We start from the raw sequence: 17,549 nt of genomic DNA on the forward strand, positions 1-17,549 counted from the left end.
GTCACCATGTGTGTCTGTGCTAGTCACCATGTGTGGTCAGTGTGTGTCTGTGCTAGTCACCATGTGTGGTCAGTGTGTGTCTGTGCTAGTCACCATGTTTGTCTGTGCTAGTCACAGTGTGTGTCTGTGCTAGTCACCATGTGTGGTCAGTGTGTGTCAGTGCTAGTCACCATGTGTGGTCAGTGCTAGTCACCATGTGTGGTCAGTGTGTTTCTGTGCTATTCACCATGTGTGGTCAGTGTGTGTCTGTGCTAGTCACCATGTGTGTCTGTGCTAGTCACCATGTGTGTCTGTGCTAGTCACCATGTGTGTGTCTGTGCTAGTCACCATGTGTGGTCAGTGTGTGCCAGTGCTAGTCACCATGTGTGGTCAGTGTGTCTCTGTGCTAGTAACCATGTGTGGTCAGTGTGTGTCTGTGCTAGTCACCATGTGTGTCTGTGCTAGTCACCATGTGTGTCTGTGCTAGTCACAGTGTGTCTCTGTGCTAGTCACAGTGTGTCTCTGTGCTAGTCACCATCTGTGGTCAGTGTGTCCCAGTGCTAGTCACAATGTGTGTTTATCGTGCGTCTGTGCTAGTCACCATGTGTGGTCAGTGTGTGTCAGTGCTAGTCACCATGTGTGGTCAGTGTGTGTCTGTGCTAGTCACCATGTGTGGTCAGTGTGTGTCTGTGCTAGTCACCATGTGTGTCTGTGCTAGTCACCATGTGTGGTCAGTGTGTGTCTGTGCTAGTCACCATGTGTGGTCAGTGTGTGTCTGTGCTAGTCACCATGTTTGTCTGTGCTAGTCACAGTGTGTGTCTGTGCTAGTCACCATGTGTGGTCAGTGTGTGTCAGTGCTAGTCACCATGTGTGGTCAGTGCTAGTCACCATGTGTGGTCAGTGTGTTTCTGTGCTATTCACCATGTGTGGTCAGTGTGTGTCTGTGCTAGTCACCATGTGTGTCTGTGCTAGTCACCATGTGTGTCTGTGCTAGTCACAGTGTGTCTCTGTGCTAGTCACCATCTGTGGTCAGTGTGTGTCAGTACTAGTCACCATGTGTGGTCAGTGTGTGTCAGTGCTAGTCACCATGTGGGGTCAGTGTGTCCCTGTGCTAGTCACAATGTGTGTTTATCGTGCGTCTGCTAGTCACCGTGTGTAGTCAGTGTATCTCTGTGCTAGTCACAGTGTATGTCTGTGCTGGTCAATATGTCTGTGCTGGTCCCTGCTGGTTAGAGTGTGTTAGTTTGTTGGTCAGATTGAGAGTTTGTGCTGGTGAGGGAAAGCTGCCTGGAGCCTATAGGCCAGGGGGGCGCAAACTTTTTTCCCTGCGTCCCGCTGCCGGCGGTCACCTCACCCCCTAGCCCCCCCCCTCAACCCCACTTACCTCGGCTCCAGCGTCGGCTCCGGCGTCATGACGTCACGTTGCTGTAGCAACGTTACGTTGCCATGGCGACGCGTGTGGAGCCAAGGTAAGTAAAGGTTTACAGAGGCCCTGCAGCTCCCCCGGCACTTAATTTAAGTGCCTTCGGGAAGCGCGCAGGGCCTCTGTAAACCGCGCGTCGTCCCCCCCCCGCAGGCAGTCTCGCGCCCCCCAGTTTGGCACTGTTGCTCTAGGTGACAAGGCACCTGACCGCTGGGGATAGGCTCCCCCCTCACCCTCCCTCTTCACCTTTTGGTGCTGCCGGTCTGTGAGCTTCTCCCCCCCCCCCAGTCCCTTCCTCACAGCATCAGTATGATACAGGGGAGGGGACAGGGCTATGGGATTCAAAGGAGGGCAGGGTTGGGAAAGCAGTCCGCTCTCTGTCGAGAAGATTGTGAAGCCATGGCATTGGTGCAGGAGCTGCTGGATCGGCTGCAAATAGAGGCTTTCTTAAGAGAAGATGGATAGCTCCAGAAACAGCTTGCGGGTCTGCTCGCAGGTGATGGCGACACAGGAGGCAGGTCGGAAGACCCCAGAGCAGAGGCAAGTGTCACGCCTGGGTGGCACAGACAGAGATCCAGCATGGCTGGTGGTGGCCCACCCAAAGGAGGCAGTGGAGATCCAGGACCCGGATGTATGGCGAATGTGGAGGAGCGCTGGTCCCGCAGCAAGGAACATGGCGAAGCAGACTGGTGCCAGGAGGTGGATGGCTGGGGGTAAGAGGAGGGCTTTGGCCTCTATTCCTCCCCAAGCTTCAGTGAGAGCAAGCCCCCCCCCCCCCCTTAAGGAAGACACAAAGGGGTGCAGAAGTGCAGAGGTCCCTGGGTATCCCAGAGACACGGGGTGGTACTCCCCTGAGGGGGACAGGCCATCGGGTGTCTAAGCTGCCCTCACAGGTGGGGGGAGGGCAGCAGCAGTTGAAGCAGCTGAGGGCTTTGAAAATGTTCTGTCGAGTCATTTGTGTCTCAAGAAGGTGTCGTTCCCCTTAATGGGAAACCTGGTTTTTGCGGCTAGGATAATTCCAGTGGATAGGGTATTTTGCAAATGGCTAGCGGCTGCTACGGCCGGTGTGAGACGTCCACATAACCACATAACTTTATAAGGGTAACGGCGGAGATCCGGAAGGATATGGGGTGTGCTGGAGCTCTTGTGCTGTTACAATGGGAGGATACTGTGGAGTGGTCAGCCGACATCCAACAATGAGCTCCAGCACATTTCAGATGCGGCCAGGTCAGTGGGATTCGGGGTGAATTTCGGGGGGTCGTGTTGCGCAGAGCCATGGCCGGATTTATGGGCGGAGTATCGGTTAATAAAGAACCTGACATTCCTAAAAATGTTTCCTTTTGTAGTTGCAATAGTACTTTGGGGCGCGCATCTGGATAACCAGAATGTAGTGTTCTGGACCGATAATATGGGGGTGGTTGAGGCAGTGAAGAAAAAGAACCAGGCACACGGTCTTAATCATGAATGAAAAAAGGTTTAATGTGCCAAGGAATCCAACGTTTCGGTAGTAAAACTGCCTTTCTCAAGGCCTACACCTTGAGAAAGGCAGTTTTACTGCCGAAACGTTGGATTCCTTGGCACATTAAACCTTTTTTCATTCATGATTAAGACCGTGTGCCTGATTCTTTTTCTTCACTGGATCACTTTGGGACGTCAGGAGCTCCCCAGAACCAGCGCACCAGCAGTTAAGTACCCCAACATCACCTATATGTTTGAGTGTGTGCACTACCTCCTTTCGGTGGTTGAGGCAGTTAATAATTTTTGGTCCCGTTCCCACTCCCAGTGTTGGCTTTATTGCGTAACTTTGTACTAACGCCTGAAATTAAACATAGCTTTTAGGGCTAGTCATGTAACGAGGTTGCTGACGCTTTATCCCGAATACAGTTAGCAGAGTCCAGGAGGTTGGTGCCAGAAGTGTATTCAGTCATCCTGCTATGCCCGGTGGAGTTGTAGGGGTTGGTTACAGTCCATTGATGGACTATGTCCAGGCTTCAGTGGCACCTGGTACGTTGGACGCTTATGCGGCATCTTGGCGGGAATACCAGAATCTGGCAGGGGATCTTGGGTTAGAGATATTTAAGGTAATTGCCCTCTTGACGTACGTGCTAGTATTAAAAGATAAAGGGCTAGGGGGCAGATCGATGGAAAGGAAACTCACAGGGTGGCATTTTTTTGTGTTTAAGGGGCGTGAGTGATCCGACTAAGACGCTGGCATTTTGGGGGGCATTACGCGTAAGCGAATTAGTTTGCGCAACAAAAAGAGGGGGGGCCTGTCAATCAAGAGTGTGGTGCAGGGGCCCGGATCACTCAGGCTCCTGATGCGGCAGTCTAAAACAGACCAGCATTGCTCGGGCGCTTGGGTTTCTATAAAGGAGTTGGGGGACAGCGCAACTTGCCTGGTCAGGAGGCTAAGGTGTCTACATGGAGATTCGTACTTCTATCCCAGGCCCATTGCTGATACATGTAGATGGTGGGTCGGCATCAACATTTCAATACCAGTGGGTTTTCCAATGATGCCTTAAAGATCTAGGGATAAATGGTACCTGGTTCGGGATCCACTCCCGCATATGGGCGGCGACAAAGGCAGCTGGGGTTGGCCTAGGAGCGGAGGTGATCAAAAGGATTGGCCATTGGGACTCCAGCCGGTATCCTTCGATACTATCGTATGTTACGCCCGAGTTGAGTTCAAGGGTGGATTTTGTTTTGATATTTGAGGTTTTTCGCTTCCAGACGTTTGGATCATCTGGGACGGTTTTATTCATTGGGCGGAGAATCGTGTGGTCATCTGGCCAAACGGGAGGGATTTGGGTGTGAGTGGGAAGCGGGGGTGTTCTAGTTGGCGGGCAAGGTTTGAGATGGAATTAGCTGCTACCGGAACTGCTGGTCTTGGTGAGGGATAGGAGGCCCCCACAGATTTTGATTATTCACGTGGGGCCATTGATGTGGGGGCGGTAACATCATTAGATTTTGCTAGGTCAATGAGGAATGATTTATCTCAGATTCAGGTGCATGGGGGGTGCTCTAGGTGGTGTGGAAAAGCGTGGAGGGGGGGGCAGGGCGAGCCTGGGCAGTGGAGCGAACCAGAGAGAAATTGAATAAGACTGTTGGGAATTTTTTGTTGCAGGTAGGAGGCTGAGGGATAAGTCACCCCGAGTTCCATTCAGCGAATAGCAAATAGAGGATTATTTCGCCCAGACGGGGTATATTTTTCTGAACTAGGGTTAGATCTGTTTAACATGACACTTCAGGAGGGGCTTGAAAGGGCCCTTGTAGACCTGGGGGTTCGGGGTTAGTTTAAGAAGATTAAATAGCCCCGTGGGTAGCGGCTGTTGGGGGAGTAAGTGCGCGTTAACCTTTTCAGAGGGGGCTCTATGGTGCAGAAAATCTCCGTGGTGGCTGGGGGTGGCGGATGGGCAGGGCTCATTTGTACCCATTCCCTGGGGCCCAGTCTCGAACAACGGCCGGGCTAATGGTGGGGCGCCTGCCTTGGTGGGTCTTCCGGGTCATGGTTTGGGTACCATACTAGCCTTTACCCCGGGGGGGTGGGGAGGGGAAACCCTGGCAGGGTTGGCACTTACCACGGGTTATTATTGGTGTAAATGAAGCCAATGCCATTGTACCTCCAGACATTCATTGTGTTTATTTATTTATATGTAGCTTGCGGGGGGGGGGGGGGGGGAGCTTCCTCGCAGGCGCCACGGTCATGTGAGAGTTTGTGCTGGTCAGTGTGAGTCTGTGCTGGTCAGTGTGAGTCTGTGCTGGTCAGTGTGAGTCTGTGCTGGTGTGTGAGTTTGCTGGTCAGTGTGTGTTTTGGCCACTGTGATCTGTGCTGGTCAGTGTGAGTCTGTGCTGGTGAGTTTGCTGGTCAGTGCATATTTTGGCCAGTGTGATTTGTGCTGGTCAGTGTGATTTGTGCTGGTCAGTGTGATTTGTGCTGGTCAGTGTGATTTGTGCTGGTCAGTGTGATTTGTGCTGGTCAGTGTGATTTGTGCTGGTCAGTGTGATTTGTGCTGGTCAGTGTGATTTGTGCTGGTCAGTGTGATCTGTGCTGGTCAGTGTGTGTATTGGCCAGTGTGATCTGTGCTGGTCAGTGTGTGAGTTTGCTGGCCAGTGTGGTTTGTGCTGGTCAGTGTGTGTGTTTGCTGGTCAGTGTGTGTTTTGGCCAGTGTGGTTTGTGCTGGTCAGTGTGTGTGTTTTCTGGTCAGTGTCTGTACTGGCCAGTGTGATCTGTTTTGGCCAGTGTGGTTTGTGCTGGTCTGTGTGTGAGTTTGCTGGTCAGTGTTTGTGCTGGTCAGTGTGTGAGTCTGCTGGTCAGTGTGTGTTTTGGCTAGTGTGGTTTGTGCTGGTCTGTGTGTGAGTTTGCTGGTCAGTGTGTGAGTTTGCTGGTCAGTGTGTGTGCTGGTCAGTGTGTGAGTTTGCTGGTCAGTATGTGTTTTGGCTAGTGTGGTTTGTGCTGGTCTGTGTGTGTGAATTTGCTGGTCAGTGCATGTTTTGGCCAGTGTGATCTGTGCTGGTCAGTGTGTGTGAGTTTGCTGGTCAGTGCATGTTTTGGCCAGTGTGATCTGTGCTGGTCAGTGTGTGTTTTGCCCAGTGTGATCTGTTCTGGTCAGTGTGTGAGTTTGCTGGTCAGTGCATGTTTTGGCTAGTGTGATCTGTGCTGGTCAGTGTGTGAGAATTTGAGCTGGTCAGGCTGTGTGTGGGTGTGTGGGGGTTATAAAGGCCAGTGTGTGCTTTGGGGCAATACTAAGATGTGTATGTGTAAAGTGTGTGGCATGTATGATTAGTTGTTTCCATGTGGTGGCTATATCAGGTTTGTACGTATTTTTGTGCTTATGGTGCCTATACAGTACAGTATATACAGTTGATATAGGTGGCGGCCAGTGGCTGTCTGGTTTCTGTACCTCTAGGGTACAATTTATTTAAATATAAAACACGAGTAGGTGGCACCAGCTTTAATTTATTAGCAGAGTGTGTCCTATCGTGCTCTTGTACCTTTAAGTGTCTCTATCTCTAACTTCTGAGCGTACAGGGTAACCTTTAGACTGCAGTGGGCTCTAGGGAGAGCTTCATTTTTGGCCTTGTGCAATTTCAAACACATATCTCGTGAATGAAGCACCAGGGTTTAAAAAGAAAACCCGCATTGGAAAGGGCAACCTCAGATCTCTTAAAGTGTGCAAAAGAAAGACAGTGAGCAGGGGCTGCTGCTTTAACCTATCAAACACGTCACTGGCATTACGCCACTTTGGTCCTACGTAGGACGGACGCTGTAACAGTAGTACACTACACACAGATCACACCAAGTTTTACATCAGTAAATAGAACTTCAGTTTACTTGATCGGAACGCTGAGGCTATTTCAAGGTGTGTTTTAACCCCTCCCGGTGAAGATGTTACAGCCGTTTTCCACTGAAATTCCTTAGTATTGTTAAATAAAGGTTATCGTGCTTAAAAAACACATATTGTTGACGTAATTTTTAAGGGGTGCGTGAGTTCCTCCTAGAACTTAAGTGTACTAATGGCAGTGACATGTTTAAGGGGTCAGTCCCTCCTAGGACCAAGATGTATAGAACGCCAGTGCATCAGATTAAACAAGTCCTTTGAATATTTGAGCATCTGCAGTAGAGCAACTCACAATAAGCTGTATAGTGCAATAAAGTTACCCTAATAGGGTTTGAGGGACTAGTACTTAATGCCACAGGCACCAATGAATAATAGTACAACCATTGTCCCATGCAGTGAGAATAAAGGATATGGCAACCCGCAAATATAACTCACTTTTTGACTTCCAGGATCCAGGAAATTATTCCCTCTGCACAGGACCAGCGTGCTAAGGGTTAACATGTGCTAGATCTTTGTTGAATCGGCAACCCCACCCACGGGAATGTTAATGAGCCATGGGGACACAAAGGAACGATCTTTTTGTTCACTCCAGCGTACATCTGTGTTGCCCCAAAGGCGCACAGCCGAAGGGCAGCCGAAGGGCGTGAGCCGTTCGCTGATGTAAGTTGATGTTAAAGCTGCTCTATTTCTATCAGAAACTCACCAGCCCTTTATCCCCTGTACCCAATTTTCCTACTTTATCTGTCCATGAAATGTCTGTGAAGTGACTGTATAACCTCTGTTCTTTTATTGTAACCATGTATTTTTTATAACTCTGTGCCCAGGACATACTTAAAAACGAGAGGTAACTCTCAATGTATTACTTCCTGGTAAAACATTATTATAAATAAATAAATTCCACAGCAGGGATAAATAGCGCGCAGTCCACCAGTGTAAGGTACGCGTTTCGGTCTCTTGAGAAAGGGCATAGAGCCCGAAATGCGTAGGTGGATACCTGCTGTGGCTATGGGGGACTTCTGTCTGATCTTTTTATGAAATAAATGCTTGTTTTTGCTTCCGTGAGCCTCCTCCTGTTTTTCTAGGCAGTGCGCTGCCTTTTTTCTACCTTTTCCTCCTCCTAGGACCAAAGTGCACTAATGGCAGTGACATGTTTAAGGGGTCAGTCTCTCATAGGGGCAAAGTGTACTAATGGCAGTGACATGGTTAAGGGGTCAGTCTCTCCTAGGGGCAAAGTGTACTAATGGCAGTGACATGGTTAAGGGGTCAGTCTCTCCTAGGACCATAATGGCAGTGACATGTTTAAGGGGTCAGTCCCACCTAGGAGCAAAGTGTACTAATGGAGTGACATGGTTAAGGGGTCAGTCTCTCCTAGGACCATAATGGCAGTGACATGTTTAAGGGGTCAGTCCCTCCTAGGAGCAAAGTGTACTAATGGTAGTGACATGTTTAAGGGGTCAGTCCCACCTAGGAGCAAAGTGTACTAATGGCAGTGACATGGTTAAGGGGTCAGTCTCTCCTAGGAGCAAAGTGTACTAATGGCAGTGACATGTTTAAGGGGTCAGTCTCTCCTAGGAGCAAAGTGTACTAATGGCAGTAACATGGTTAAGGGGTCAGTCCCTCATAGGAGCAAAGTGTACTAATGGCAGTGACATGTTTAAGGGGTCAGTCCCTCCTAGTAGCAAAGTGCACTAATGGCAGTAAAATATTTAATTACGGGGTCAATCCTTCCTAGGAGCAAAGTGTACTAATAGCAGTGAAATATTTAAAAGGGTCATAGCTGGGTGAGTGATGATTTTTGTTTACCAAAATATGACGCCTGTAAGTATTTTGAAATAATTTTTTTTAAGTTAGTTGGTATGTGGTCTGTGGAGTGAGTGGGATGGGGATTGGATAGTGAGAGGTATGCGGAGTGTGGCGTGTGTATTTTTAGGTACACGTGCACACAGGAGTGTCTGTGAAATGGGTCAATAACACCTAGCTGCCCCGTTGTCTCTCTAACCAAAATGAGCACTCACAACTCCAGCGCCTTCCTCCTGCGCCCCATTTACTCTGCCACCACCACTATGATTCATGTGAGGCTTATACCTCAGGAGTCCTTGGGGCCGCCTTTTTTTGGGGGGGGACACTTTATTTTTCATTAAAATTTCCAATGGATATGGGAAAGGGGTACAGAAGGAAAAATAAAGGGGGTGGGGAATGGGGCAGAGCGGGAGGTAAGAGTGAGGAGTACCACCATTTACAGTCATTTTGGAATGGTGACATAATGCTTATATTCAGTGTTCGACAAACCTATACATTTGCTCGCCCCGGGCGAGTGGATTTAACCCCCGGGCGAGTAAATATTGGCCCAAGCAGCACACGTTTGGTACTAGGTGGCGAGTAGATTTTTTTGTGTGGCGAGTAGATTTTTTGGTGATTTGTCAACCACTGCTTATATTTATAAATGCTCTATCTTCAGGCGCATGTTTTATTACACGGGGTCCACATCTAACAGACGTATGAGGACTAAAATGTCACCTTCCAATCTCAGAGCTCCTCCGATTCCCCGTCTCGCAGCTGCTCCTGTGTAACATCCCAGGGCTCCCACACTTTATCGGATTTTTTAGTTGTGCATTTAAGGAAGGTCATTAGTCTCTCCTTTAGCGGGACTACATTCATTCTACGTATTACTTCCCATTTTGGCGGAGGAACGGGTTTCTCCCAGGCTGCTCAGAGGGGGCACATAGCCGCCACTAACATATGCGCAATTCATTTTACCTTCGTGTCGGTTTCTGGTTTCAATAGGTTTAGATAGAATAAATATAGGTTGGTCTAGGGAACCTTTGACTCCTACCACCTCTTCTATTTGATTTTGGACCTTGGCCAAGACCTTGCTTAGAGAAATTGTAATAACGCGTAGAATTAAAAATATAATGTGCCTCTTTGTACCAGGAAAATATACAACATTCAACAAACCGATGACCCAATGTAGTAGATAGGATGGTAAAACGTGTCCGAAAATGACGGCGGGTTAAAGGTAATAGGTCTAAAGGAAGTATCCTTCTAGATTTCATGTAACAATATTACTGGGCGTGTACAGAATTTGTTTTACAAAGTTACAGACGGTAAGAATAAGGTCAGACAGAAATAAAGCAGAAGCCTATACTTTATTTAAATTAAGTCATTTTGAACAGACGCCTGAAAAAAGGGAGTTAGGGCTGTTCTATAGAGTGTGCGGCCGTGCCCGTGCATGTGCGAACACGCGTGCACGTGCCGCACGCTTTTTGTGTGTATGCTGAGCTGTGACAAGGTACTGTGTGTTTGTGTGTATGTATCTGTGTGTAATTTATTATTTATTTAAAAATAACACTTTGGTAAAAAATAAAATATTTATTAACATTGTGCAGGCACACACACACACACACACACACACACACACACACACACACACACACACACACACACACACACACACACACCTACTGTATATATACATACATACACATGCACATACATACATTTCAGTGCCGGTAGCAGCGCTAAAAGATTCTTTTCCCCGTCTTCCCCGCGCGCGGCCCTTGTATAGAAGGGCTGACTAACGTCAGCCAATTATAAGTGCCGCGCACGCGCACGGCGTAGCGCACCCGGCCACTATATAACAGTCCTTAGAATGGGTCTCCCCCGGGAGGTCATGGGTTGAAGATATGACCCTCACACACACACGCGACCAGATGCACCAAGATCTGTTAGTTCATTTAACCTAAATTAACGTTAGGTTCATCGTAATGCCTATCCATGAAAGAGAATAACCTTAACTCTAACTCCGTGTTAGCCCAGAGTCACATTCCTCCGGCCGTTTGTGCTAATGGTATGGAAAAGAGTCACCCCCCCTAACACCGCATAGCCACTAAAGGTCGTTCAGTTCAATGCAGGGATTTAGGCATTATTTAGGGGATACCTAAAGGTGGGGTTACTCCCATCCAGACCCAAAGAGAGAGAAGAAAAACTCTCTCCCCCTCCCCTTACCCCCCGTGGGGTCTGATGGGAGTAACACCGCTTTTAGGTCAGACAGGTGTTCCGCGAGACATGTTATTTGAAGATATCTCAAGGCAGTGCCAAACAACGGCTGTCACTTTACATATAATTAGCTTTGTCGATATGTGTTAAAAATGTCTGTTGCTAATTTAGGTAACCCAACATTATTTGCCGTGATTTAACAGAGCGTTGTGCATCAGGGCCACAGAGTGTACCCCCCAGTTCCATCTCCCCGTGTGTGTCCCAAACACACATTCCTGTAGCCCACAGTTCTTTGAATTGAAAGAAAGCCCAAGTCCCATGACCGGCCTGTAGGGGCATCTGGACAGTGATTGGTCATTAACCTAGATCAGGGACGTTTGTATGACTGGAGATCTGGGATTCTAATTTAATCAGGGAATATGAAATACTTCATAACTCTGTCTCTCTGTAGTTTAGAGGAACCTCCTGGACATATATAACTGTAATGTATATAATGTATACCCTGCTCATTATGTAACTGTATTTGTAACCATGTATTATTTGTCTTAACTCTGTGCCCAGGACATACTTGAAAACGAGAGGTAACTCTCAATGTATTACTTCCTGGTAAAACATTTTTATAAATAAATAATAAATAATATACATATTAAATGCAATTAGACCCATGTGTAACCTTGTGGGTGAAATTGATTTTCTACTATGTGTCAGTGTAATTCTACACATTTTTACATTACCGAATACACTCGCAGTTCTGAGATTTATACAGGATGTCGACAAGGGGTTAATGTACTAAGTGCTGCAAAATGTCTTTTTATGAGGTAACATTTCTTCTTCTGTGCTATGAGCATCAAAAATGTTTTTTGTTTTTTTTGGCATACAGAAATGCACTAGGGTACAGACGTTAATGGTAAGTACTAAAACAAACATGTTCTATTCGCCTCCCCACAAATGGAGAAAAATTGTCAAAATTGTCTGCCAATTCGCTCACCCCTCCCCCTCTTCTCTCTCCTTCCCATGACTTTCCTTAAATGCCTTATGACAGCGGTTCGCAATCTGGGGGGCGCGGGATTTTTTTGGGGGGCGCGGGCGGTTACAGAGGTCCTTCGCTCTTCCCCTAGGCATTTAAATTAAATGCCGGGGTATCGCATGAGGCCTCTGCAACTCACTTACCGGGGTTCCGACGCATTGGCGTGAAGCGTCGCCGTGGCAACGTGGCGTCAAATGCCGCCGCGGTGTCATGCGGAGTGACATCACACGTCCGTCTCCATGGCAACGGGGTCACGTGACATCACGTCACGTGATCCCCAGGGCATCATCTGACGCTGTCAAACCAGGTAGGGGAGCGCGAGAACGAGGGGGAGCTTGCAGGGGGGCGCACCTCCAAAAGTTTGCGCTCCCCTGCGTTATGATGTCCCCAATTTTTTCTGCCTCTCTCTCCTCCTGCGGCATCCTTACTTTCGCCTCACATGCCAACTGATTTCCTCTCTTTCCTCATCTGCTTTCTATGTAAACTTTGTAGCTACAGTGTCTGACTCTCCTTATCTGCCACCAGGCTATGTGCATTATGATGTCACCTGTAGGCTGTCAGGTGCCAGATACATAGCCTACCCACTGGGTGCAACACCCAGTGGCTGACTTGCTTAGAGAAATTGTAATAACTCGTAGAATTAAAAATATAATGTATCCAATTTCCAAACATAGATAAAAAACGGCTTCTCGATCGCAGGAACTATCATGCAAAATTTGGTTACGGTATCTTAAAAGTTGTTCAAATGCATAGCGAACAGACAAACAACTTTCCAAAATATATAGTAGATATATTTATGAAATCTTCAAACATACAACTTATGTTTCTATTTTTTCTTAATAATAATATTTAGTGCTGACATTTTGACTCACAATTTTTTTTTTTAAATAAAAGGTTAGTACATACAGTAGGCACCATAGAACATTCCTTATTTTTTAAATTCTTGTTAGCCTGTAATGATGAAGATAACCCCTCAGGGTTTTGTTTAAAAGAATTTACAGCACAGGGCTTTGAAACTTTCCCACCCAGATAACAAGAACACCTTTGGGGTTGTGCAACCTCCCCCATCCTCCCCCAAACCACTGTCCTTTTAATAAAAGCAGATAGAGCACGTTCGTTCTGAGACTGTAACCTTTTATAACACAACCCCTAAATGTAGTTAAAAGGTTTACCTCTTGGAACTGCACCTCAAAAGCAATATTACCAATGCTATAATGTGACAGGTGTAAAGTATGCCCGTGTCAGGTTCTGTGGAATGTGTTTTCTCCGGTAATTAGAAGCCAGACAAACACATCTTAGGGCCTCATGCACTAAGCACCGAAAAACCGTTTTTCGCCATTTTCCCGCCGATATTGCCTCTCCGATTCAGTAATCGCCGATAAGCTCCAAAAATCGGCATTTTTTATAGGCGAAAAAAACTTTTCGGCAGCCGGGTACCGATAAGCCACTTTTTGCCATTTATCGGCACTTTTTGAAATGCGCTCAATTCTAGTAGCCCCGGTCAGCTTTTCGCTGCTGATCGGCACTCTAGAATTGAGATTTTTACGGCAATCCTGCCCGCCAACTAAAGTTGGCAAGTTGGTGGTGGAGAAGCATCGGCAAGGTCGACACTTAGAAAAAATCAGGCCTTTTTCCTGCCTGGGATTGATGACAGGGGTCTCCGGAGCTGATACCCATTAATACCAGCACCGGAGCCCCCCGGCATGCATCCGAGGCAGGAAAAATGCATTTAAAGCCCACTTCATTTAAAGCCGCTAAGGCAATGAAGGGGTTAACCAGCTGTACCAGGTCCGTCCAATTGACAAAACATATATGGTAAATAGTATAAAGTTTAAATACTTCAATAATAATAATAATAATAACTTGGTTATTTAGTTTAACCCTTTGGCCAAAGCGTCATAAGCCTGCATACCAAACGTCAAGGTATAACCAAAAATGCAGGTCCTACACTACACTGTGAAGCCTTCCCTTTACCTCTGTATGAGGGGAAAGAACCATAGTAAGTCCTGTTCTTGCAGCAGAGTGAAAGACTTCCCAAGTTAAAAAGGTGAGGAGTAGTGAGCTCTGGGGTGAGGTGCCACCTTTGGCCAAAGGGCTAAACTAAATAACCAAGTTATTATTATTATTGAAGTATTTAAACTTTATACTATTTAGCATATATGTTTTGTCAATTGGACGGAGCATTGGGCACCCTTGTCTTTTGTTGTATACATTCTGATATCAATTAACCCCTTAATCACCTTATCGGATAATAACCGCAAAGGTAATTAAAGGGTTAAGCCACCCCGATACCCACCCTTCACCCATTCATTTGTACAGTGGCTTCATCATGCAACTATATATATATATGTAGCGGTCATGTAAAATGCCTACAGTCATCTCTCCTGCTGGCAGTAAGGCCTGGTAAGTGTGGGCATGCCAGCAGTAATCATGGAGGTTTTCCCTCACACCCTGGTGGGGTGCTCTGTGTATGGCTGGGACTGGTCACATGCTCTGACTCCATGGTTAGTGATGTCAGAGGTGTGTCAGCCTCAGAAGCTTACATAAGGCACAGCACTGTGTTCTAAAGTTAGTTGAGGGAGGAGTTCTAGTTGCTGTCTAGTTCAAGTTCTGCTGAGAGGAGGAGTCCTGAGTTGCTGAAAGAGTTGAGTCAGTTATGTTGTAATAACTCCATGGGAGGCTGTGTCCAGGGACCTGGCACAGGACAGTGATTCCTGCGGGAATAGTGAATCCCTGATCTAGGTGACATACCTAATTAAAGGGAGCACTGGCGAGATGAGCGGCTGAAGATACTCCTTGTGGAGGGCAGTTGCCCTGCCGTATCAATAAAGATGAGTTCAGCCAGAAACCCTCTCGTGTATCTATCAAGAATGAGTGTACAGAGAGGAGCACCACGGAGGAGTTCCTCGCCAGGATCATCCCCATGCGGACGCAGGGACCCTGGTGAGGTGGAGGCGCTGCACTGGAACTAGGTGAGACTCAGCACACTACCTCAGCTGCCTGTCTGACGGGTCCTCCCCACACACCATCATGCGGGAGACTCAGAAGTCCTGTAGCCAGCAGGTGCACCATATGACATATCCACACTGTAATGGGGTCCGGTTAGACCACAGGGGCCAATGTGAGATTGGGTGGGTCAGGCCGGGCCAGAAATACCGTTACATTTGGAGGCGAGCTGCTGAGATCAGATCCGTCAACAGGACAGGCTTTTAGCTAGGTCACTTGGAAACAGGGAGAGTGTCTGCTGCCACTTTGTGCTGCGTAGGGACGGACCTAGAGGTGGTCAGGGGGCTGACGGGATATTGTCAGTTCGCAGGGACAACCTAGGGGCCTGAAGGGAGTGAGGGGTCTGGAGCGGGCTATAGCTGACCGAGTCACCTTGAGGCAGTGCTAGTTGGTAGGATGCCAGAAGGGACAGCCTGTTAACTTGGTCAGGAGTCCTGGAGAGGGTCTGCGCTAGGCTGACCAAGACAGGTAGACGCCCCAAGTACTGCATGGCAGAGCCAGAGTACCTAGCCATTCCAGACACTCACCGTAGGGAGCACAGACTGGGAGGAAGGAGTCACAGCAGACACTGAGAGAGTGAGCCTAGCCTGAGGTAGTGCAACACTGGGTCACACCTAGATAAGGTACACATGTGGTGGTGCATCTGAGCTAATCTTTATTGTACCGGTGTGGTGGCTGCCCCGCAGAGTGGAGCCTCATGTACGACAACTGTTATGAGAGAGTGGAGGATCCGCGTGACGCGGAGAACGTAAAATGGCGGACAGAGGCTGATGGGGAGGGCACCCGTGGCGTGCAACCCACTGAAGAGCAGACTGTCGCTGAATTGTCCTTAACGAGTTTGCTCTGGAGCGGAGCGAAGGCTATGGCTGCCCCGTTTTTATCCTGTATGGGACAGCGAGGGGCCACCCTTGAAGAGTGTGAGGAAATTGTCATAATTGGGGGAGAACCCCGTGAGGAGAGCGAACGAATGGACTTTTTGGGCGCCAAAACCAACCAAAATGGCGGTTCCCGCTTGCTAGGGAAACCGCATGGGCCAGGCGCAGAAAAAATGGCTGCTGCAGGACTTGCACAGAGCTGGCCGGGAATGGCGCGAACAGCAGAGCCCCGCCCTGATGGGGGGCATGGCGCGAAAGCTATGGCTGCGCCGGGATGGACAGTGACTAATTCAGCCCCTGTGCTGAGTCAACCGTTGAGTTTATGGGACCCTCCCCTGATTTCTACCAGGGGGAGTGACTTTCAATTATGGCCTGTGTGGATGCACCCACTGGGCCCAGGGACTGATAACCAGACGGCGCCACTACAAAAAGTAGTTCCGGCCGTGGAGGTGATTTGCAAGCAAAGGTACCTTGTGCAAAAAGCTGCTGCAAGGAGAAGGCGGGAACTAGCCGCGGGAAAGGACTCCAGCTCTGGGGAGGAAATTGGCGCGAAAACGCAGACCGCGCCCACCAGGACTGAGAGAGGTGCGGCCTTGATTAAGGGGCATGATATTCCCCTGTGGGACCCGCCCATTATTGCAACCCCTGGGGGCGGGTTCCAACTCTGTCAGAGAAGGGAGGAGCCGAAGCAGGGAGTGGCGGATCCAGCAACTTCCACCAGTCAGTTGCGAGGAACCACAGAGAAGGAGAGACCTGTACAGGAAGTGACTCCTGTACAAAGAATGGCCTGCTCCTCCACTGTGGGCACTATGGTCTCCACCCAGCCCTACTCAGTGCCCGGCGGGGTGCTGGTGGTGAGGGTGGCCAATACTGAGACGGTGGTCGGGCTCTGCCTACAATTCGGGCTGCCCGGAGGTACTGTGAATACGATGGCACGTTGCCCTCATTGCGGGACTTTGTATCTGTGGCCTATGCCCACATTCGTCCCAATACAGCCTGCTGACCCCCCGGTGGATGTGACACGGCGCTCTGCTGAGTCCCCGGGCGCGCTGTGGATCAACCGCGCGAGTCCCGGAGACAGGGGACTGGAGCCGGTCAAGTCGGCTGGGTCACTGGCCATTGAGGCGGCTGGATTAAACCCCGCGACAGGGGCAAAGAGACTTTCACCCCGCCCCGCGACCCCTAGGTCGGGGCGAGGGGACTACTCTGATGAGGACCTTCGTGAGCTGGCAGTAGCAAAAACGGAGCGGAAAAGACAGACGGGAAGAACGACGCCCCGTGGGGTGAGTGACCGGACGTCCCCCGCAGATCGGCGATCCGACCGACGGAGTCCCGTCATCCCAGGACCTGGCGGAGATGGGAGAGAGACGCCTACACCCCTGCGGACGGGTAAGCCAAAAAGCCCTATCTCTTACCTGGTCACAACAGACGGCGAAGCGCTGGAAGGGCCGCGCCAGGCCCAACGCGCACGTGGAGGAACGGCATCACTTCCGGTGGCGACGGCGGAGCAACCGGATGTCGTCGTGGAAGAAGAGATCCCGCATGGGGGTCCAACGCGAGATGGCGACGCTTCCGGTTCCGGGGAGGACGTCACTTCCGGTGGCGACGGCGGAACCCAGGAAGGGGAAGCAGCGACGCTTCGGCGATTGGGGGAAGGTCCCCGACCGCTCGTATTGCCCAGAAGATGGAGAGACGATCTCAGGACTAAGGAGGGTGAGACATCATCCTTGGACCAGTCTACGGACAGCCAGGAGCGGGTCGTAACCCCGTGGGGTCCCGTCCCATGCCCCTATACCCAACCCCATGCCCTAGCTAATGTCCCTACCCCTATCACACGGTCACCGGGTTCACCGCCCAGCTTGGAACTTGTGGACATACCTTTGGGGGGGGAGGAAGGACAGACT

This window comes from Ascaphus truei, chromosome 12 (genome assembly GCF_040206685.1).
Source record: "Ascaphus truei isolate aAscTru1 chromosome 12, aAscTru1.hap1, whole genome shotgun sequence".
Taxonomy (NCBI): domain Eukaryota; kingdom Metazoa; phylum Chordata; class Amphibia; order Anura; family Ascaphidae; genus Ascaphus; species Ascaphus truei.